Consider the following 24,529-nt stretch of genomic DNA (forward strand, 5'->3'; position numbering starts at 1 on the left):
GTCATGGAGCCTCCTTAAGAAACAAAACAAACAAACAAAAGTTATCCATTTATAAAAAATAACTAACTAACTAGACAAAACACTCGAACAGGCACTTCACAGAAGAAGAGATCCAAATGGTCAATAAGCGTATTTTAAAATTCTCAATCTCATTAATAATAAAAAAATGAAGGCTTCAATGAGCTACAACGAACACTTCCGGAATAGCTAAAATAAGAACACTCAGCATGCCAAGGACTGCCCAGGATGTGGCACAGTTCTCACCTACTGCTTATGATAGCCTGGCTTCCGTTGGCCACTTCGGAAAGTCAGGAGCATCTTCTAACAAAGTGGGATTTGCTCACACCCTGCAAACCAGTGAATCCAATTCTAGGCACACGCTGTGCAGAAACTCTAGCCCATGCGCACCGCAGGCACAAGAGAGATTACGTTATTCTCAGCAGTAAATAGGAAACCATCCAGCGTCCATCAACAGGGAAATGGAGGGACTGTGGGACATTCGTGCAAGAGAGCACTGCAGAGCAGCGGAAACGAGGGAGCCACAGCTACGCACGGCAACGCACCGCAACGCGAATTACTATTACAAACCTAACATCGAGCTGAAGAAGCAAGACGGTAAATAATTTAGTATGATTCCAATTATATAAAGTTTAAGAGCAGACAACACTAAATAATGCAAGTCTACCAGCAAACGCTATAAAGATGGGCGAGGCAATCCTTACCACAGGTTAGAAGAACGAGTACTTCTGGGGGAGTTTTTAAGGGGAATGTAAATAATGAGAGGCTGGCAATATTCTAATTTTGAATTGCTTCCATTTTTTCTTTAAATTCCTCATATATGTGTGCTCTCTTGCCTGTTTAAGCCACGTGAATTAAAAATAAAAATTCTTCTTAAGAAAAGRAAGTCATAACTTATTTWTRWYTTTMTTWWKAATKMATTTTATAATTAATTCTTCTTKWATWMAAGAAGAATTAATTATAAAATGWMTTMWWAAKAAARWYAWAAATAAGTTATGACTTYCTTTTCTTAAGAAGAATTTTTATTTTTAATTCACGTGGCTTAAACAGGCAAGAGAGCACACATATATGAGGAATTTAAAGAAAAAATGGAAGCAATTCAAAATTAGAATATTGCCAGCCTCTCATTATTTACATTCCCCTTAAAAACTCCCCCAGAAGTACTCGTTCTTCTAACCTGTGGTAAGGAAGTCATAACTTATTTAAAGATAACACCACCCTAAGTTAAGCAATTAACTTAAAGCCCACAGGAAAGATTTATTTTTGTTTTTATTTATTTGACAGAGAGAGGGAGAAAGTGTACACACAAACAGGGAGAGCAGCAGGCAGAGGGAGAGGGGGAAGCAGGCTCCCCACTGAGCAAGGAGCCCGACACAGGGCTCCATCCCAGGACCCCGAGATCATGGCCTTGGCCGAAGGCACATGTTTAACCAACTAAGCCACTTAGGTGTCCCCACATGAAAGATTTTAAAAATACCCGAAATTGGCTGTCCAACCAGAAAAATGTATAATCAAAAAGTACGAAATTGGGGCTCCTGGCTGCCTCTGTCCGAGGAGCATATAACTCTTAATCTCGGGGTTGTGAGTTCGTGTCCCACACTGGGTGTAGAGACTACTTTTTAAAGAAAGAAAGAAAGAAAGAAAAGAAAGGAGTAAGAGAGACATAGAGCACAAGTTGCTGGTAAGGCCTAGATAAAACCAGTTCACTCTCTATTGGTTAGAAATCAAATACGAAACCCCACCCACCCAGTTAAAGTAATAAAGAGCAGTGGATCACAGCCTTCTGAGGGCATCAAACCCTGAAGAATCCAATCAAAGCCCAGAACACTTTCTCCTGAAAAATCACATTCACAGGAAATTCATGTGCAATTTCGAGGAATTCCCAGACCCACTAAAACTCGACTGTCAGCAGGAGGGTGTCTGGAGCCCAGCGTCAGAACCTGTGCTGTGGGGTCTCAGGTCCCCGTCCCCGGGAAAATTTCATGGGGACACAGTGGTCAGGTGTGTTTCCTCTCAGGTTGTTACACGGGTGCTTCCTGGGCTGCACAACTCCGTCACCCAGACCTGTCCTCGGAAACCAGAAGTAGCCAAGGGGAGACGGAGGACCACTGCAGAAACCTTCCCCAAAGTGGCAAACCGAGAGGGGCTCACACACCATCTGAGTGGAACTCGGCAGTAAAAGAAATTCTGCTTGTGAGTTTGGGAAGGAGAGCTGCAGCCCCCCCAGCCAGACCCTGGGGATGGATGCCAAGTCATCTAGGTGCCCCTCGGTGAACTCCGAGGGGCTCTCGGCACTGCTGCTTCGGAAGGGCAGCCCATAGGTAACTCTGGGGTGCACAGCCCACGGCATGTAAGCAGGAGGGAGCCCTGAGCTCAGGGTGGGGCACGTCCTAGATCCTGCTCTGACAATGCCCAAACAGACGTTTTTAGAGAGGCTGGCTTAAAGGATAACAGCAAGTGTGGCATGAAAATGGTGGCGTAAAAGAAGGTATAAGAACCTGCAGCTTACAGCCCTGTGATTTAAGGCAAAACTATCAGGCAGGGATTTTTGAGGGGCACTGATATGCACTTGGTGATAGGCTACAGGCTTATTGGTTATAGACATTGAGTTCGTTATCACAAACTCACTGGAACAGCAGCTCTGGAGCTTTGTGAGCACTTAGGAACATCTGTTCAAGGGGCTCTTGGGTGGCTCAGTTGGTTAAGCACCGGACTCCTGGTTTGGGCTCAGGTCATCATCTTGGGGTTAGGAGATCAAATCCCTGAGTCAGGCTCTGCGCTCAGTGGGGAATCTGCTTGAGATTCTCTCTCTCTCTCTCCCCCCTCCATGCCCCTCTCCCCACTCACATTCTCTCTCAGAAGGAGAGAAGAAGAGCGAGAGAGGAGGAGGAGAAGGAGAAGAGTGATTTCTGTTCAAAAATAGGTTCCTACTTTCTTCTCAGTTTTCCTGTAAACCTAAAACTGCTCTAAAAAACAAAACCTATTAATTTAAGAACTGTATACTCTGGAAATGAAGGGTATTCTTAAAAAAAAAAACAAACAAACCCTTGGAATCAGTGTGGTCTTCGTTAAACAGGCACAAAATATAAGTGATAGCATTTCTGATCTTAATTCTGGGAAACGAAACCAGGTCTGTCTTCAGAAAGAATGTAAGGACACTTAACTCATGAAGTATGTGCTTCTTAAAATGGAGAGGAATTATGGGTCCTGATTGGAGAAATCAGGAGAGGAGGTTTGGCTGAGTGGGCATGAAGAAAAAGAAACAGATTCTGTAGGATGTGCATTCTGAGGACACTTGAAATCGACTGAAGTGCATAACAATGAGGGACCTGGCGAAGTTTCATTGCTGGGGGAGCAGCAATGACCTAAAAATATTTCTGCGCATGCTAATTAACACGCTCTAAATGGAAGCATTTTGGAGTGTTGACTGGGAGTATGATTACTCTAGGGAGGGTTATGGGCATACATGGCTGTTGTATTTTGTTTTCAATTGATTTTTTTTTTCTTATGTAAGCTCTACACCCAGCGTGGGGCTTGAACTCATGACCCTGGGACCAAGCATCCCACACTCTAGCTCTACCGACTGAGGCCGCCAGGCGCCATCCCCCACCCCCACCGCCACCGCCAGCTGTTGTATTTTGACAGAACTGCACATCAGGAGCTTTCAAAAGGGAACCATGCAGCGACCCCAGTTCAGATGTATTTTCCATTCAGATGCCTGTTTGATACTTTGAGGCCTCGGGTATTTCCAGAAACACCAGCCACCGTGCTCAGAATGGTGGCGTACCTCTCCTCCGGATTACCCATGACAACAAATCCAGGGCTGGTTACTTCAGAGCATCTCCCGCAATGTGGAAGACAATCTGATCCAGAATGTCCACAAACAGAGAGGGAAGCGCTGGGAAGCAAAAGTCTGAGCCACACAGTTGACAAACGCGCAATCTGTGTCCTCACCCAGGAAGTGCTGGGCAGGGTGAGAAGGCCTGAGAGGTCCCCTCCTGGACTACGGGGAGTTTCCCGGTGTGTCAGGAGGCTGTCATTGCCGTCGAGCCACTTACGCACAGTCTCTTTCAAGCAGCAGATGTGACTGCTGTGAGACGTTCACTCAGGATGAAAGTTGGGAGAGAGTAAAGATAATGGAACAATCCATCCGGAGATCTCGGCCAGGATCCACACCAGCACCGGCCAAGACTTCGCAGCCCGCAGACCACACGGCCAAGATCACCTTCTCCTGTTCTGTCCACTGAGAAGGAGAAGACTCCCAGGGCCAGGGATGCTTCTTCGAGCCTCGTTCCTTTCTCGGTGAGGGTGGGAGACAACCAGGCCTGATTCCGGCTGGACACCTCCCTCTGTGTTCATAAACTACAACAACACTACACACGCACTACGAAGGGGTCATCGTAAGTAACCCACAGCACAATGTGAGCTGGTTTCACTTGCTTATTCAGACACGTCCTTTCGGGCGGCATTATTAACCATCTTCTTCTTACGTGCAGCACCCTGGGAGTCCAGTGGACATGCTCTTGAGAGGGCCGTCATTAGACCATGACTAAGTGCAGGCTTAGGCAGGTGGAAGCAGGTTGAAGTCAAAAGTCTGTTGCTACGACTCACTGACAGTCACTGACAACAGTAAAACCTCCAGGAAAATGCCTTCTTCTGATTGTTGCAGACGCTCTGCTGCAGACTGCTTGGGGTTGCGTGGAAAGCGGGTTTTGCTGTGTTCTTAACTTGCCATGAATATTTTCCATGCGAGGCTCTGCTGTGAGAACCGCTTGTCGACTATTCCAATCCAGTACTAGCTGATTAACCCCGTATTTTTTTTCTCTTCCCATTTCCAACGGTTTGTTTTCTCTCCAAGGGTTCCTGTCTTCCTTGATGCAGTTTTTAATTTTTTAAATTTAAATTCAGTTAGCCAACATACAGTACACCATTCCTTTAGTCTCGAGTCCCGTTTAATCTTTCCACTGCTCTTTCTTGTGACTTTTCACTCACTTTCTCAGATTTCTTTTTTTTTAAGATTTTATTCATTTATTTGACACAGAAAGATCACAAGTAGGCAGAGAGGCAGGCAGAGAGAGAGAGAGGGGGAAGCAGACTCCCCGCTGAGCAGAGAGCCTGATGTGGGACTCGATCCCAGGACCCTGAGACCACAACCCGAGCCAAAGGCAGAGGCCTAACCCACTGAGCCACCCAGGAGCCCCACTTTCTCAGATTTCTAACCATGCCTCAGTTGCTTTAATATCCCTTCACATCCTTCAGTCTTTCAGCTAATACATTTCCAAAACCCCCAGGATGATCTGATTACGAGAATTGTGAAACAGGCCTCCCATTCTTATAAAGGATCACACAAGTCGCCTGTTAAGTGTACACATATCCACATGAACCAGCAACACTTCCCCGCTCACTAGAGACTTGCTCATTTGTGGGCCTGCGTGGTTATGTGCAAATCCCTGTCAACAACCGAGCCGCTTCTCCTTTTTCTGGTTGCAGCACCAGATTTTTCAAATTGTTCAATTATTTATGAAGTGTATCAGATAAACAAGAGTATAAGCAATCTTATATAAGTCTCACAAGAGAAATCTCCTGTTACTCTCATATTTTATTTTATATGAAATGCCTCTCTTATTATTATTATTTTTTAATTTAGAAGATTTGTGGGAGCCAGGTGGAGAAAGACATATACTTCTTGGCTTCACTTATATGTGAAATCTTAAAAAATTTTTCAAGTGGAACACACAGAAACAGAGGAGAGACTGGTGGCCGGGGTCTGGGGGTTGAGACGAATGGGGACAGGCTGGAAAAGGGCACGCCGGTTTGGTTATGAATGAATAAGGTGAGTAAGACGAAGATTCTGAAGGTCCAATGTATGAGCTGGTGACTAGACTTGGCAACACTGCCTTGTTCAACTGGAATTTGCTGAGAGTAGAACATGAGTGTTCGCACCACAACAAATCAGTACATGAACGTACAGTTGGGAGCTGATGACGCGCTCGTTAACTCTGTCGTAGGAATCCTTTCTCACCATACGTGCGCAGCACATCATCACGGTGTACATTTCAGATCCATCACGATTTAAAAGCTGGAGAAAAAGACTCAGGACCAACGTGATTTTTACAGGGGTCAGCCGTTTCCACGTTCTCTGGTGTATCTTCTTTTGCATGGAATGATGACCATTCCCCCTTACTTTCCACATCTACCACTGTAGAAAATGCAGGTAATATGGGGGGTGCCTGGGGGGCTCGGCTGGTTTAAGTGTCCTTCTCTTGGTTTTGACTCAGGTCATGATCTCAGGGTTGTGAGATGGAGCCCGTCATCCAGCTCTGCGCTCAGCGTGGAGTCTGCTGGTCCCTCTCTCTCCACTCCCCCCCGCTCCCCCCTCCCCTCTTGCCCATGCTCACACATGCTCTCTCTCTCTCAAATAAATAAGTAAATAAAATCTAGAAGAAAGAAAAAACAAAATGTAGATAATTTGGATAAACAAAAAAGAAGAAGAAGAAGAAGAAATAATATAAAATCATCTAAAATTCTATCCAGATGTTATTCTCCTGTACATTCTCTTCCTGTGTAAGCAGGGAGGGGCTACAGTGCTTACCCCTCCTTGTGAAGGAATCTCCCCTCTTACAGCCCCCAGTGTTGCCTTAGCTGATACCACATAACCCCATTCCATACGTCGCTTGGATTAGACCGAGGATGGGCGCCCTATCCGTATTAGTCAGGGTGTATGTAGTCAGGAAAACAGACTCCACCCTGGGCTCTTCAAGCCAAATAAAGAAACTTGGCTACACAGGAAATGGAAAAGCTGAGAGGCCAACCACAGGATGGTGAGGCAAGGGAGAGGCTGGCAACAGACGGACGCCATTGCTACCCTAGAGCTGAAGGGGCAGCAGGAAAAGGAGGTTTTATTGGAGCACGGAGGTTTCGGCCAGCTGGAGCCAGAACCAAGGAGAGAGATTTCCAGGGAGCTGGAACCACAGGGGGAGGGTCTGTTTGGAGGGAGCAGGACAGCACAGAAAAGAAGGAGCGGTAGTCAAGGACTTCACAGGAACAGAGAAACGGGAAATGTCTCTCAGTCTCTCCCCTTTCCCGACTCTCTGATCATCTGCCACTGCCACTTCTTGGCCAGATTAACCCAGAAGCCTCCAGGCTAAGGAACTCGGGAAACACAGAGTAGGGAAGTGGGGAAAGGAGCGGCAGGGGTGAGCACAGACAGGCAGACGTCCAGCAATCGTCTAAGGGCTAGCCACACAACATCACCTGTTCCTACCAAAAGGGGTTAAACGGAATCTAGCCATGAGGAAATAACTAGGCAAATCCAAAATTGAAAGACATTGTGCAAACAACTGGCCTAGACTTTCCGAAAAAGTCAATGTCGTGAAAGATGAAAGACAGCCAGGGAGCTTGCCTAAATAGAAGTACTTTAGGGAGACATAACTAATTTCTACTTGTGATCACGATTTGAATATTGGATCCAAAAAATCATATGTGAAGGACATTATTGGGGCAACTGGGGAGGCAAAAAGAGGAATTGAACCAATCGGTTCTTAGGAATTTGGACCTAAAAACACAAAACGCATTTTCAAGATAGCAGTCAAGTTGGAGGTGACAGAAAATCATGGGAGGATCGCGAGTGGACGATGAGTGGACCGTGCAACCCAAAATATGTGCTGGGAGAAAAGACAGGGCAAATTATTTGCAAAAGCAGCTGCCAAGGATCCTTCCCATCTTCGGAAGCACAAGCCACTTCTCCCATCAGGAGGTGAAATCCTTACCACAGGGACTTGCTCTCCCAACAAACTGCGGCGGAAGTGACATGGTGTCGGTTCTCGACCTAGAGCTCAAGGTGCCTGACAGCTTCTGCTCTACCTCTCTTGGAGCCCTGAGCTACCACATAAAGGAGCCCTGCTGGAGAGACTGGCCCCACTCGCCCCTTGCTGCTCTGGACACCTTAGCTGAGGAGCTACCCATGGAGTGAAGCCATCCACATCCTCCAGGTCCAGTCCAGCTGGCCCAGAAATGAGCAGAGATGAGCTGCTCCTGCTAATCCCTTGGCCAATTATACCATCATGAGCCAATAAACAAATGGTGATTGTTGTTTTAAGCCAGTGAATTTGGGGAAGGTTTACGATATGGCCAATAGGGATGAGAGCAGACAGAGACACAGAGATGCCTGGAGGGAGAGTTAAAAAAACCATCCGAGTTTTATCTTTCCGGTTCATTCCTCTTGTAGGCTCAAAACAGCCCCTTTCCTTCCCTGAGTTAAACTGAACAAGTCTCTATTCCTTGCAACAAAGACAGGCAGGCACAAATGTCCTTCCACGTCCTTTCTTTTCTCAGGCGTTTTCATCTTCCAAAGATTCTGGATGAACATCTCCTATTTCTGCTCTCCACATTCATCCCCCTTTACTGAGTAACAGCCCTTGGTTTTTTAAAATGGTTTGTGGTGAAATGCATCATGCAAATAGAAGGGGGAATAAAATAATTTGTGCAATACAGATATTAATAGGGTATACAATCACGTGGCCAGTTTGAGATATAAAACATGGCCAGTCCTCCTGGGGCCTCTGTCTGCCCCTCCTCGGTTGTAGTCTCTTCTCTACCTGCAGCAGTGACCACTGTGATGACTTCTGTGTGGATCATTTCCATTTTCCCTTTCAGCTTTCCACCCACATAGGCATCCCTAAATATCTACTAAGTTTGGAAAATCTGAGCAGCAGGCAGCCCTTAAGGAAAGGCTGATGCCACCATTGTTGGACGGAAGCTCATGGAGAAGCGAAGCTGACTGGTCTCTGGGCCACTGACTGGCTTCAGCTTCTCTGAGCATTTCCAAGAGCCTCTTACAGGAAAATCATTGAGTACGGGGTTGAATAGAACCAGGCATCAGGCTCAGCTTGGTTGAGACACGTAGCTGCACCATGGCATGGACCAGGTTTTAGGTGTCTGGCCAGGAGCGGGAGGGTCAGAGGGTGACAGTTCTGCATTTTCAGTTCACCATGACTTCTCTTCCGATATTTCTAGATGACGCATGCAGAACATCAGGCAGCGGGACATGCAGGAATGAGCCGGAACCTCATCAACATGTGGTTAACATAAGATAAGTACAGACAAAAACTCAGGTCGGACCCTGGGCATTCGTCCCTGGCTTAAGGTTAGTGTGGTGGTAGCGGGGTAATAAGAGACACGGCAGCCGTCACCATGTCTCTCTGTGGTCACAGTGCTTCGATCTGAACTGTCACCTTCTGCCTCTAGGGCACAGCTGCCCCCTTGGACTCTCCCACCACTCTCACCCTAAGGATCCCCTCCACCTCTCCCCTGGCTCGGATTCCGATCTGAGGTGCCCCATGCCTTCTTGTTCAAGAAGCGTAGCCTCCAGTAGCTTTGTTCTGGATGCATGGGAGGGAAACACTTTGAAATCTGGCACGTCTGAAATGTCTTTATTCATCCTCATATCTGATTGATAATTCAGCTGGACGAAGACTACTAGGGTGGAAACCACTCTTCTTCAGCATTTTGAAAGCGCTGCTCTGCTGTCCGCTTGCTCCCAGCGTTGGCTAGCTAGAGCACGCAAAGACAATCCTCACTGTCCATCCTCTGCCCACGACCCTTACGTTTCTCTCCACCCCCGCCATATTTTAGGATCTCTTTGCCCCAGTGTTCTGGAATTTCATGATGAGTGTCTTGGTGGGTCTCTTTTCATCCTTTTCTCCTGGGCATTTGAAGGACCCTTTCAATTTGGAACCTCAAGTCCTTCAGCTCTGGTAACTGCTTCTGTTTTGTTTCACCGATGACCGCCTCTCCCTCTCTCTTTCTAGAACTCTGTTATTCAGATAGTGAACCTCCCGGGCTTACCATTTTCTCTCCCATTTCCCATCTCTTTGTCTTCTTCAAGGATTTCCTCAAACTGACTCTAACAGTACATTTTTCAGGTCTACTCTCCTGCTTTAACTTTGAAGGGCTCTTCTTCTATTGAAGTTATGATTTCATCGTCCTCTTCTTATAACATGAGTGCAATATATTCTTATGCCTTTATGAATATATGGGTGATAGATTTACAGAGTTTTCAAATCCCTATATTCTGTGGGGTTGTTGGTTTTGGTTTTGTTTGCCTCTGTTTGGGGCTGCTTTTGATGTCCAAAGGAGCCTGTGCTTCTTCTGAGAACTGCCTCCTCTCACATTCTCAACCCACATGAATGGGTTCACCGTTTGATAATTCTTTTGTTGTGTATAATATGTTTAACTTGGCCAAGCCTTGGTTTCCTCATCTGTAAAATGAGGACAGGATCTATTTTCACAGAGTTGTCAAGAGGAGTAAGTGAAATAATACTGAGGACACGAACTATGTGTCTTTTTCGGGTGTGGGGAGACTGAACTGCCCAAGGTCACACGTTTAATCATAGAACTCAAACTCAGATTCCTAATCTGACATGGAATTAGTACTCAATAAATTTTAGTTATTGACATTATTGCATATTTCAGATGGGACCCACACCATCTCTCAGCTGAAGAGAGGAAGGAGTACATGACCCAGGCCCGGTCAAAGAGATTTAGCACTGGGATTTTGGCTGGAATGATTTGGAAGGAGAGACTCTTTTTCTGTAATATAACCCCAGAGCTGCTGGTAGGCCCTCTGATGGCTAATTTTACATGTCAGCTTGACTGGGCCACAGGATGCCCAGGTGGGTGGTTAGACATAATTTCTGGGTGTGTCTGTGAGGGTGTTTCCAGACGAGATCAGCATTTTAATGAGTGGATTGAGCAAAGCAGATGGCCCTCCCCAGTGTGGATGGACGTCATCCAACCTGCTGAGGGCCTGAGGAGAACAAAAAGGTGGAGAAAGGTTGAGTTCACGGTCTGCCTGACTACTTAAGCCGGAGCATTCATCTTCTCCCGACCTCAGCACTCCTGGCTCACAGCCCTCCAGAACCAGCCTGGATCTACACCATCAGCTCTCCGGCCCCAAGGCCTCTGAACTACACCCCTGGGCTTTCCTGCCTCTGTTTGTCTGGAGAACTCTGATGCACCCTGTTTAACGACACTTGTGGAAAGTGTACCTGAAAGTAAAACCAACACAAAGTAAGACTGAACTAAGAGACGGAAGCACATTCCTGAAGACGACCCCTGAGTACCTGTGTCCAACCTGCCTGAAAGCACTCTACTTCCGGACCTCCCAGGATTATGAATCAAAACATTCTTTTTCTTTCTCTTAAATCACTTTTAGTTGAGTTATTGCAATATAAAGAATCCCTTGTAGCACAAAAACTGGAGAACACACTGCTTCAAAGTCATGATTTCACTTTGCATATCACTACCATATTTTCATGGTGCTATTTTGCAACATCATTTATGTCTGATATTATAATCTCTCCTATCAAGCCCATATTAGGGCAGACAAATTATTTTCAATTTTTCAGTACTATAAATAACAAGGAACTGAATGTCCTTATACCAAATTTGTGCATATATCGCAATTATTTCCTGAAAAGAAAATTCCTAGAAGTGGAACTTCTGGGTCAAAAGATATGAAGACTTTGGCCACACAGAGTAAAAGTGACCCCCGAAATGCGATGCCAATTTACTCTTACACCAGAAACACAGGAGAATGCCCATTTCCTCTGCCTGCAATGGCTAGTACCTTTCTTAAAAAAAAAAAAATATATATATATATATGTGTGTATGTATATATATATATATATATATATATATATATACATATATATATATATATATATATATTTGACAGAGAGAGGGAGAGAGAGCACAAGCAGGGGGAGAAGCAGGCAGAAGGAGAGGGAGAAGCAGGATTTCTGCCAAGCAGGGGAGCCTGATGCAGGCCTTGATCCTAAGACCCTGGGATCATGACCTGAGCCCAAGGCTGATGCTTAACCAACTGAGCCACCCAGGCACCCCAGCTAGTATCTTTTTTTTTTTTAAGATTTTATTTATTTATTGGACAGAGAAAGAGATCACAAGTAGGCAGAGAGGCAGGAAATAGGCTCCCCACTGAGCAGAGAGCCCGATGCAGGGCTCAATCCCAGAATCCCTGGATCATGACCTGAGCCAAAAGCAGATGCTCAAGGTACCCCCCCTTTGTTAACATTTTATTCAGGAATCCTGCAACTATATTCTGAAGCTGTTCTTCTTGTATTCCTATCCTCTCAGGTTTCATTCTAACGTTATAAAACAAACTAACAAATGCAGAGGTTTGAGGAGGGACAAATCTGAGCTTGGGTCTGAGCGATTCGATGGTCCATTTAATCTTCCTAATGTGAAGAAGGGCATCCTGTGGGAAGGGGGACGACTGAACCCCACAGAACCTGGGAAGGCTCGGTCCTTGGAGAGTCAAGACACCACAAACGCTATGGGTAAGACACAAGGCCAAGAGGAGGGGGTTCTTCAAAGTGAGGCACTAGGGGATCAGACCACCAAATACCTCCCTAGACCACCTATACCTGCTAGCACCCTTCCCACAGCAAGATGAGAGCACACGGAAATAACTGGGGGAGGAGGGGAGTGCAGAAAAAAACTTTTAAAATATACTTTTTGACAGAGGTGAACAGTCATGTCCCTCTTCTGATGTTTCTTTTTTTCTTTTAAAGATTTTATTTATTTATTTGACAGATCACAAGCAGGCAGAGAGGCAGGCAGAGAGAGAGAGGAGGAAGCAGGCTCCCCGCTGAGCAGAGAGTCCGATGAGGGATTTATTTATTTATTTGACAGACAGAACACAAGCAGGCAGAGAGGCAGGCAGAGAGAGAGGCAGAGAGGGAGGAGGAAGCAGGCTCCCCGCTAAGCAGAGAGCCAGATGCGGGGCTCGATCCCAGGACCCTGGGATCATGACCTGAGCCAAAGGCAGAGACTATAACCCACTGAGCCACCCAGGCGCCCCCTGATGTTTCTTTGATGGGAGGGAAGCTTAGTCCCTGTAAGGTTCCAGGTCTCAGGGACAATGGAATATCATATCTCGTTGGTAATTACGGGAAGAATAAAATGGGAATGCTTCACTTAAGTCCTCCATTTATTTTCTTCTTGGGGCCCAGCATGCCTACAGAGACCACGAGTGCTCAGCTAATGCCCTCCAAGCTTTCAGTTGTATGGAGAACGGTGGGGAGGCTCAGTGTGGGGGGTGTTCTCATTACTCTGGGTTAACCCAAGTTAACCCAAAACATAAAGGCTTCAAACAAATATTTTATTTTGCTCACGGATTCTGTGGGTCTGGAATTCAGGTGGGGACACAGCAGAAAAGGCCCGTCTCTGCTCTATGATCTTTGGGACCTCAGGTGGGAAGGCTCGCTGGCTGAAAGACCCATCTGCTAGAGGCTGGGTCCACATGAAGCTGTCTTCACTCTCATGTGCAGCACTAGATGCCGGCTGTCTGCTGAGACCACTGCTGGAGCTACTAACCGTAGCACCAACACGCGGCGGCCTCCTTCTACGGCCCAGGCTCAGATGTCTGACCCTGCAGCTCAGGGCTCCAAAAAGGAGTGTTCAGCAAACAGAGGCAGAGCTGCAGCGTTGTTTCTGACCTGGTCTCAGAATTCAAACATCGTCTCCGTCAGACTCCACTGGTCACACATAGAGTTACAAACCCGCCCGGGTTCCTTGGATATCTCTTCATACAAGGTCCAGGGTGAGGGGGAGACACACACCCCACCTTTCCATGGACAGAGTGTCACAGGATTTGTGGACACGTTCTAAAACCGCCCCAGGGCAGAATCTTAAAGACCCTAAGAACTGGTGCGAGGGACAGAGAAACAGACAAGGAGCAGCTCTCCAGAGCTACGGGGCTTCTCCCAGCTGTACCTTCAGGCAACCGTGGGCAACAGAAGGGAACTCAACCATCTCCCTCAGCGACCATCTCAAAGGAGGGAGGGAAGGGGGGGCCGGAGACAGATTCTCCTAGCACCCTTCCCCCATCCTTCTTTTTTTTTTCTTTAAAGATTTTATTTATTTGACAGAGAGAGAGATCACAAGTAGAGAGAGAGAGAGAGAGAGAGAGAGAGGAGGAGGCAGGCTCCCTGCATAGCAGAGAGCCTGATGTGGGACTTGATCCCAGAACCCTGAGATCAGGACCTGAGCTGAAGGCAGAGGCTTAACCCACTGAGCCACCCAGGCAGCCCCCCCATCCTTCTGATACTACCCAAAAGCTAGTCGCACAACCAACCCAACCACAGTTTCTTTTAGGACTTTGCCCAAACCAAGAAAACCTTTCTTCAAGAGCTGGACATTTTTCAGGATGAAAAGAGGCGATACAAGTCAACGGCTTCTCTCTGTAATGGTTTCTCCTCTATCATCAAGCCAAATTAGAACTAAGAGATATTCACAGTATCTACAGGAGTTTTAACCCTCCCCCACTGAGATAAATCTCTTGTTTCTCAACCTTCAGGTATTTTGGGTGCTCCCCTTTCTTGGAAATGTGCCGCTGGGCTCAGGGGGAGCGAGCACGCAGATCCTTCCAAGGGACAGAAACAAGGGACAGTGGCGACAGCCTCCTCGCTACACGTGTGAACGCCTACTCATGACTGTTCTTTCATGGGGGACGGCCAGAGGCCAGTTCGAGGACAACTCCCTCTTATTCTGGAATAGCCACAATAAAGTGGAAGTAAGCACAGCCGCATAGGATGTACAGTCAGAGAATAGAGTTCCAGCGGGAATTCTGCAAACAGCCACGGTCCTGGATGCTGCAACATCTGTTCTCTGCGAGGGTAGGACTCTGCGGCTACAGGGTACCCGTACCGTCAGTCCTCTCCACCTTTTCCTCTATGAGGGAGAAGCAGTTTTATGGGGAAGCAGTCTTTAGGCTCATAAAAAGGAATTCTGAGAATCATGAGGTGGAATTATTTTGAGTGCCGGTTACAGAAACCCACAGAAGCCAGCTTATGTTGGTGAGGGAAAGCATGCAGGAAGGGCCCTGGTGTTAGGCAGAGATACATCAGGGTCTCCAAAACAGGTGCAGAGAAGGCTGGGACTGGGACACAGGAAGTCCCCTTCATCTCATCAGTCTGAGCTGACGTCTCCTGGCCTTCCTTCCAGATTCCTGGCAATGACTGGCCAAACCCTAGTCAGGTGCTTATCCCTGCAGCAATGAGCTGCCCCCAGGAACAGGGCATGAACCTGGCTCCTCTCCTGGTTCCCCTGGGGATGAGGGAGGTGAGGTTCCCAGAAATCTGGGGAGGGGAACAGCGCAGTAGATAAGCAACCCCTCTGGGTGACTCAGAGCCCCCAAGCCTCACAGACACAGAATTTAGAGAAGGAAAAAAAAAGTGGGGAATGGGCAGACTTCTTGATTTGGCCACGTATTCTTTTTTTTTTAAAGGTCTCTACTAAAAATTATGTTAGATTTATTTTAAATTAACATAGGAAAACTATCACTTTATGGCCCATAAAAAGAAATTTCACCTATATTTGATGTATATCAGTCATAGGTTATTAATTTTATAATTAAAATTCCATGTATACAGTACATTGACTTTTTTTTCATATTTAATATACAATGGGTATATGCATGGCACAAAAAAAATGAGGGATCATAATTGAAAGCCAGAGTCCTAGCCCAGTCCATTGTCACTTCTCACCAATCTGTTACCTCCATATCACTGAGTAACATGGTCTGTGTTCTTTATCTTTAGAAATTTTCTCATGATTTACAGCTAGGATGGCTAAGAATGCAGATCAAATTCACCATCCTTTCACTACTCGTATCATTTAAAATTTTTTACGTCTGGGATATTTAAAAGATACATTGTAACTTCTTTTTTTTTGTCATAACTGGTTAACATGCTGCCTCTTGATTTGCCTCTCAGATGAAGAAAATTCCTCTGTCTACAGTTCTTTCTCCTTCTCATCAATCCTTTTCTGGCAGTTATAATCTTTACTTTCATGTTGTCTAGGTTGGTTAAAATTTACACTGCTGAATATTGAAGTTTTTGGCCAAGACGAAAAGCAATAAATGTTAATTCTATGACTTAGAACCATGCTACTTGCATAGGCAACAGTATCCCGATGCCAAACTTGATTTTCTGTGGGCCAGTGGCCACATATTCTAGACGCTCCCCTGGGGGCGGATGAGGCTGGATTCTGTCCTAGGAGTAACCAGCATCCTGGCCATTTCTCATCTGGCGACCAGCTGCCCCATGAGGTGGTCTTCTTGTCACAAAACCACACTCACTGAGGCTCCTCCTTCCCAGTGCCTTCCAATACCACCTGTGTGGGCAGTGGGGTCACGCAGCTAGCAGGGTGGAGGCCTGGAGGCACGGGGGGCCCCCACCTGGGAAAACCCTCCTGAGAATGATCCAACCGCGGGAATCCTGAATGATTCAGATCCACTGGTGTTAGCATGGCCAGGGAACGGGATGCAGGTCACAGCGGGCAAAGATGGACGGATTCGGACCCTGCGGCAGGAGCCCAGGCACCTTCAGCTGGGGCGAAGGTGTAGAGAAGCTGAAGGAGTCAACAGACCTTTAACAGATGATATCAGCAGTGCTTGGCAGAGGGAGGAGGCAAGAGCGTCTCCCAGATTCTGGCTGGCACGACTGAATGCATGATGGACAGGATCCATGGGGCTGAGAACACTGCACAAGGACCAGGCTCGGGGAGGAGGATGATGAGTCGGGTTGGACATATTGAGGTTGAGGTGCTTCTGTACGGGCATCCCTGGAGGAGAGGGTGGGCTGACCCCCACACACACACACAGTGCTCTAACTCAGTGTGATCTTGTGCCACAGCCTCCCGACTGCCCTGCCCAACTCCGACGGCCTCCTCCAATTCCGCTGACACACCAACTGCCGGGAATGTTCCCAAACGGCACTGCCCAGATTGAAACTTTCATTCATTTCGTGGTAATACTTCCCAGCAAGGCACACACACCTGGTGTTTCCCTGGTACATCAGACTGGACACGACAGAGGGTCAGATAATAACCTGCTGCTGGCATAAACAGGCATGATCCTAAAAATCTCCATTTTTAACTCTCCACCGTCCGCAAACCTGCTGTGTGAGATCTCCCTTCTGTACGTCTGGGTTACACGACAACCTGTTGCTTCCTTTTAAATTTTTATTGAACCTGAAGATGCATGTAAGAAAGTACACCCTGGGGTACATGCTCAGTGAATTTTCACAAACTGAAGATAGCTGCATCATTAGCATCTAATCCTACAGGTTTCCGTGTCACTCTGGCTGTTAGAACAATGACAGTTTTGGATATTAATAGGTCTAATCTATGACCAAATGTCTACTTTTCATCCAGTTCAAAGCTTATTCCCTTTCCCCCGACTGAGGCCTAAGACTCAGAAACTCAGCAAAATTCTTGTCCCGAGAAGCCCTCCACTGCGCTTCCTGAATGGCACGGGGCAGCCTCATTTCTTCGGGAGCAGTGCCCCAAGTCTTTACAAATGGTTCTTTCAACACCACCTAACTGGGCTACACAGGACCACCGACTCCTCAAAGAAATGACTCTGCAAGAGTGCCCCATGGCTCAGCCGGTTGGGTGTCTTCCTTCGGCTCAAGTCGTGAGCCCAGCGTCCTGGGATGGAGCCCCGCATCAGGCTCCCTGCTCAGCAGGGAGTCTCCTTCTCCCTCCCCCTGCTCTTGGGTTCTTGTTTGCTTTCTCTCTCCCCCTCTCAAATAAATAAATAAACAAACAAACAAATAAAACTTTTCGAAAAATGACCGTACGGTCCCTTCCTGATTGAGCCTTTCCTTCCATTAAACGCATACCAGAAGAGAACTAAAACTGATCAATGCAAAAGAAATGCCAGAATTAGAAAACTGGAAAGTCACCATTCTGGAATCCCTAATGAAACAACAGCTCTAGTGGGAAGCATGTGGCCATGAACCGCGAGGAAAGTCATTAGGTAAAGGGCTGACAGGATGTGCTCCAATGGAGGGGTTGAGCTGATCACAGCTAAACCCAGACTAAACCCAGTGATGAAGTCCAGCATCCCTAGAAGTGATTCAGCCAAATACCACGTTCCTTCTGATACGATGCAATAGGACAACCACAGCTCCATCTGTAAGGACTCTTACCAAAAGAAAGAAAGGGAACACTGGGCCCGAGTCTAACCAAACTTCTAGATCTATTACCAGAAAATTACAGAAGCGCGCTATACCACATTGTGAGAATGTTGTCAGTCCAGTCCAGCTTGTGGGAAATTCTACAGAACACGTGGCTCAATTTTCCAACAAATATAATGGCACTAGAGGTGTGAATTAAAAGGGATAGTGCCAGACAGTTTCTGAGGGGGGTGAAGAAATGGTTCTGTAACCTGGTAGGAGTGTGGCAGGAGTTACATGAATCTACCCATGCGTTAAAATAGAATTATATACCCAAAAGTAAATTTTACCATATGATATTTACTTTTTTAAATATTATTTATTTGAGAGAGAGAGAGCGAGCGAGCAGGGGGAGGGAGAGGCACAAGAAGACTGTCCTGAGCGCTGAGCCCAAAGTGGGACTCAAGATCACAAGCCCAAGATCATGACCTGAGCCGAAACTAAGAGTCGGACACTTAACCGACTGAGCCACCCAGGCTCCTCTACCATACGATAATTTAAAAACAAAAAATTTTTCAGTGGCATGAAAGGTTACAAAAGGGACTAAGGAGGGATGCCTGGATGGCTCAGTCAGTTGGGCATCTGCTTTCTGCTCTGGTCATACTCCTGGGGTCCTGGGATCAAGTTCCGCATTGGGCTCCTTGCTCAATGGGGAGCCTGCTTCTCCTTCTGCCTGCTCGTCCTGCTTGTGCACTCACTCTCTCTCTCTCTCTCTCTCTCTGACAAATAAATTTTAAAAAATCATAAAAGAATGGGCTGTGGAGAACTACTAGAGATTACTAAGAGACACAAGTCGAGCAAATACAGCACGTAGCCCTGTTTGACTCTGGACTCAAAAAACTGACTTTTCAAAAATTTGAATTCAATTTCATTAACATAAATTGTATTATTACTTTCAGAGGGGAATCTAGCGATTCATCAGTTGCATATAACACCTGGTGCTCATCACAGCGTGTCCCCTCCTTAATGCCCATCACCCAGTCACCCCACCCCCCATACAGCCCCACTCCAGCAACCCTCAGTTTGTTTCCTAGTTAAGAGTCTCTCATGGTTCTTCTCCCTCTCTGATGACTTCCCATTCAGTTTTCCGTCCCTTCCCCTATGATCCTCTGTGCTGCTTCTTATACTCCCCGTATGAGTGAAACCATATGATAATTGTCTTTCTCTGGTTGACTTATTTCACTCAGCATAATCCCTCCAGTCCCATCCATGTTAATGCAAATGGTACTCATCCTTTCTGATGGCTGCGTAATATGCCATTGTATATATTAATCACACCTTCTTTATCCATTCGTCTGTTGATGGACATCTTGGCTCTTTTCACAATTTGGCTATTGTGGATTATTGCTGCTATGAATGTTGGGGTGCACGTGCCCCTTCTTTTCACTACATCTGTATCTTTGGTGTAAATACCCAGTAGTGCGATTGCTGGGTCGTAGGGTAGCTCTGTTTTCAACTTTTTGAGGAAACTCCATGCTGTTTTCCAGAGTGGCTGCACCAGCTTGCATTCCCACCAACAGTGTAGGAGGGTTCCCCCTTCTCCGCATCCTCCCCAAAACTTGTTTCCTGTCTTGTTAATTTTAGCCATTCTGACTGGTGTGAGGTGGTATCTCACTGAAGTTTTGATTTGCATTTCCTTGATGCCGAGTGATGTGGAGCCCTTTTTCATGTGTCTGCTGGCCATCTGGATGTCTTCTTTGCCAAAACATCTGTTCATGTCTTCTGCCCATTTCTTGATTGGATTATTTGTTCTTTGGGTGTTGAATTTGATAAGTTCTTTACAGATCTTGGATACTAGCCCTGTATCTGATATGTCGTTTGCAAATATCTTCTCCCATTCCATAGGTTGGCTTTTAGTTTTATTAACTGTTTCCTCTGCTGTGCAGAAGCTTTTGATCTTGATGAAGTCCCAATAGCTCATTTCTGCCCTTGTTTCCCTTGCCTTCAGAGACATGTCTTGCAAGAATTTGCTGTGGCTGAGGTCAAAGAGGTTTGCTGCTTGTGTTCTCCTGTAGGATTTTGATGGATTCCTGTCTCCCATTTAGGTCTCTCATCCATTTTGAGTTTATTTTTGTGTGTGGTGTAAGAAAATGGTCCATTTTTAATTGCATCAAAGACTGTATGATACCTAGTAATGAACCTAACGAAGAGGTAAAGATCTGTACTCAGAAAACTGCAGAACACGCATGGAAGAAATTGAGGAAGACACAAAGAAATGGAAAAACATTCCATGCTCATGGATTGAAAGAACAAATATCGTCAAAATGTCGATGCTACTGAGAGCAATCTACACATTCAATGCAATCCCTATCAAAATACCATCAACATTTTTCCCAGAGCTGGAACAAATAATCCTCAAATTTGTATGGAATAAGAAAAGACCCTGAATAGCCAGAGGAGTGCTCCAAAGCTGGTGGCATCACGATACCCGACTTCAGGCTCTATTACAAAACCGTCATCATCAAGACAGTCCGGTACTGGCACAAAAATAGACACGTAGATCAATGGAACAGAATGGAAAACAAAGAAAGTGTAAAAAGGCTTCTTTAAAACACTAGGGACACTACATCTGGAATGAATGATGTACTATATGTTGGCTAATTGAATTTAAATTTAAAAAATAAAACACTGGGGAAAATATGAATGTGTGCTGACAAGATAAGAGCATGAGGCTATTATACAGCATGGTGTGATAAATGAGATGCTGATAATAAAGTCCTTATCTGTGAGACAGCCTAACATACTTCAAGGTGAACTGATGTGATGTCTGGGATGTCTGGAATGTGCCTTCAAATACACACAGTATAGTAAATGCATAGTGGATGACAGAAGGAAGCAGAAGAGGGGGTTTGTCTCTTTGTTCAATTGTGCCCTCGATATCTACCTATTGGGGTGTGTGGCACACAGCGGATACTCAGCCAACATTAGCTGAATGGATGAATATCCCATGTGAGTTGTCACTCCTGTCACTGCCTGTTCCCCCAAACTGCCACGACACACGGCTCTACCAACCCTTCTCCTTCTTAGCTCTCCTATCGCCCCTAACTCCTTTGGCAGCCAGCCCTGACACTGCTTGTTGGTGAACCCAGGTCTAAAGTCATGCTCGGTTTGCCTTCAGCTCAGGTCATGATCTCGGGGTCCTGGGATCGAGCCCTGTGTCGGGTTCCCAGCTCAGCGGGGAACCTGCTTCTCCCTCTCCTCCTGCCTCTCCCCCTGCTTGTGCTTTCTCTTCCTGTCTCAAATGAATAAATAAATAAGATCTTTTTTAAAAATTAAAAAAAAGAATAAAGTCATGCTCAGGAGCACCCGGGTGGCTCAGTTGATTAAGAATCTGACTCCTCAGATATGTTCGTTAGATTACTCCTTTCTGCCCGTGGACGCCGCCGAGCAAGCATCGTTCAAGTCTCCCCTCCCACCGCCATCATGTCCAAGTCAGAGTCTCCCAAAGAGCCTGAACAGCGGCGGAAGCTCTTCATGGGAGGTCTGAGCTTTGAAACAACCGATGAGGGTGTGAGGAGCCATTCTGAGCACTGGGGAGCACTTACGGACGGGGTGGCTATGAGAGATCCAAACACCAAGTGCTCCAGAGGCTCTGGGCTTGTGACATATGTCCCTGCGGAGGAGGTGGAGGCAGCCATGAACGCATCCACACAGGGTGGACGGAAGAGTTGTGGAACCAAACAGGGCTGTGTCGAGAGAAGCTTCTCAAAGACCTGGTGCCCACTTAGCTGTGAGAAAGATTTTTGTGGGTGGCATTAAGGAAGTCACTGACGAATGTCATCTAAGAGATGATTGCAAACAGTATGGGAACATCGAAGCGACGGAGATCATGACTGACAGAGGCAGTGGCAAAAAGAGGGGATTTGCATTTGTAACATTGGATGACCATGACTCTGTCGACAAGACTGTCATTCAGAAATCCCATCCTGTGCATGGCCACAGCTGTGAAGTCAGGAAAGCGCTCTCTAAGCAGGAGATGGCTCGTGCTTCATCCAGCCAAAGAGGTTGAAGTGGTTCTGGAAACTTTGGTGGTGGTCGTGGAGGTGGTTCTGGCGGGAATGACAACTTTGGTCGCGGAGGAAACTTCAGTGGTCGAGGTGGCTTTGGTGGCAGTCGAGGTGGTGGTGGATATGGTGGCAGTGGGGATGGCTATAACGGATTTGGTAATGATGGAAGCAACTTTGGAGGTGGCGGAAGCTATAATGATTTTGGCAATTACAACAATCAATCCTCAAATTTTGGACCCATGAAAAGAGGCAATTTTGGAGGCAGAAGCTCTGGCCCTTATGGTGATGGAAGCCAATACTTTGCCAAACCACAAAACCAACATGGCTATGGTGGTTCCAGCAGCAGCAGGAGCTACGGCAGTGGCAGAAGGTTTTAATTACTGCCAGGAACAAAGCTTAGCAGGAGAGGAGAGCCAGAGAAGTGACAGGGAGGCTACAGGTTACAAGAGATTTGTGAACTCAGCCAAGTACAGTGGTGGCCAGGCCTAGCTGCTACAAAGAAGACATGTTTTAGACACTACTCATGTGTATGGGCAAAAAAACCTCGAGGACTGTATTTGTGACTAATTCTGTAACAGGTTATTTTAGTTTCTGTTCTTTGGAAAGTGTAAAGCATTCCAACAAAGGGCTTTAATGTAGATTTTTTTTTTTTGCACCCATGCTCTTGATGGCTAAATGTAATAGTCTGATCATGATGCTGAATAAATGTGTCTTTAAAAAAAAAAAAAGAATCTGACTCCTGATTTCAGCTCAGGTTATGGTATCAGGTCCTGAGATCGAGCCCGGCATTCTCCACACTCAGCACCGGGTCTGCTTGAGGTTCTCTCTCTGCCGCTCCTGTCACTCTCTCTCTCTCAAAATAAATAAATAAAATCTTTTTTTTTTTTAGATTTTATTTATTTATTTGACAGAGACCACAGGTAGGCAGAGGGGCAGGCAGAGAGAGAGGGGGAAGCAGGCTCCCTGCTGAGCAGAGAGCCTGATGCAGGGCTCAATCCCAGGACCCTGGAATCATGACCTGAGCCGAAGGCAGAGGCTCAACCCACTGAGCCGCCCAGGTGCCCCAAATAAATAAAATCTTAAAAATAAATAAATAAAGTCATGCTCAGATAGAAGGAAAAAGAAAAAACTCATCGTCTTCACGGGTACCGTCTCCTCCCAAAGTTCAGTGCTCAGGCTCAACACAAGTTCTGCCTTTTCTTTTATGGCTTTCGCTACACCTGTGAGCTCAGAGCAATGTGGCCCCTGCCTATCTCCGCAACAGCACCCTCCTACTGTCTTCGACCATGAATCCTACACCGCATCCCACAGACCACTTACCATCTACCACGAGCATGTGACGTATCAAACTTCTCCATCTTTGCACTCAGACTTTTCTCTGCCAAGGACACTCCTTTCTCCTTATGTGGCTGGTGAGCTACGATCATTCTTCAAGAGTCCATCCAAACATAAACTCCCCTCTGAAGACTCCCCCTGACTCCCCCATCTCTGTGCTTTGACACCTCTATTAGAACTCTTGGGCATTTTATTTTTGTTGTCACTATCGGGCTGCTTCCCCCAGTAGACAATGGTCATAACAACGTCTCATCACGTGCTAACCCAGTGCTTACTAGTCACGAGTCCGGTCACTTCACATATACTGACCTTTGATCCTCAAGGAAAGTCATAATGTAGCTGCTGTAATTTCCCCAGTTCTACAAAGGAAGAAATGGAAGCACAAAGGAGATGAAACAGCTTTCCTCGAGCCACATCCAGTAATAATGGTAGAGCAGACACAGATAATCTGGACAGTCCGCACCTTTATGCTCAACTCTCCCAAGACTGCTCTTTACTACAGTGTTCTCCAAACTGCTTTTTGTCATGCAACTGTTTCAAAGCCTAGGTCCCTATACATTCCTTTATGTTTTTTAAATTTTTTAACTTTTTAGGGGCGCCTGGGTAGCTCAGTGGGTTAAAGCCTCTGTCTTCAGCTCCAGTCATGATCCCAGGGTCCTGGGATCGAGCCCCACATTGGGCTCTCTGCTCAGCAGGGATCCTGCTTCCCTTCCTCTCTCTCTCTCTCTCTCTCTCTCTCTCTCTCTCCGCCTGACTCTCTGCCTACTTGTGATCTCTGCCTGTCAAATAAATAAATAAGATCTTTAAAAAATAAATTTTTTAACTTTTTAAAGTAATGTCTACACTCAACGTGGAGCTCAAACTCACAACCCCACAATCGAGAGTTGCATCTCTACCAACTCAGCCAGCCAGGTGCCCCTCTTCATTGTGTTTTCATCTGCTGATTGATGTGTGCCCTGGTGGGGAGCCAAGCTACAGCCCACCCTGCCTTACATGGCTATCCTCTGCCGCCAGAAGGCCAAAGCTCACAAGCTGGTGGGGCTGTCAGTGGAGAAGACCCACACGTTCCTTTATTCTAAAGAACTCTGTATTGGCCAGGGACATTGTAAGAAATACGTAACGGAT

At 46.3% G+C, this 24,529-nt stretch overlaps 1 pseudogene; it reads left to right on the forward strand.

Moving 5' to 3' along the window:
• Positions 1 to 21,439: 21,439 nt before the first annotated feature.
• On the forward strand, positions 21,440 to 22,558 carry LOC116856579 (annotated as a pseudogene).
• Positions 22,559 to 24,529: the final 1,971 nt, after the last annotated feature.

This window comes from Lontra canadensis, unplaced genomic scaffold, assembly GCF_010015895.1.
Source record: "Lontra canadensis isolate GAN:19392208 unplaced genomic scaffold, GSC_riverotter_1.0 scaffold110, whole genome shotgun sequence".
NCBI classification, from domain to species: domain Eukaryota; kingdom Metazoa; phylum Chordata; class Mammalia; order Carnivora; family Mustelidae; genus Lontra; species Lontra canadensis.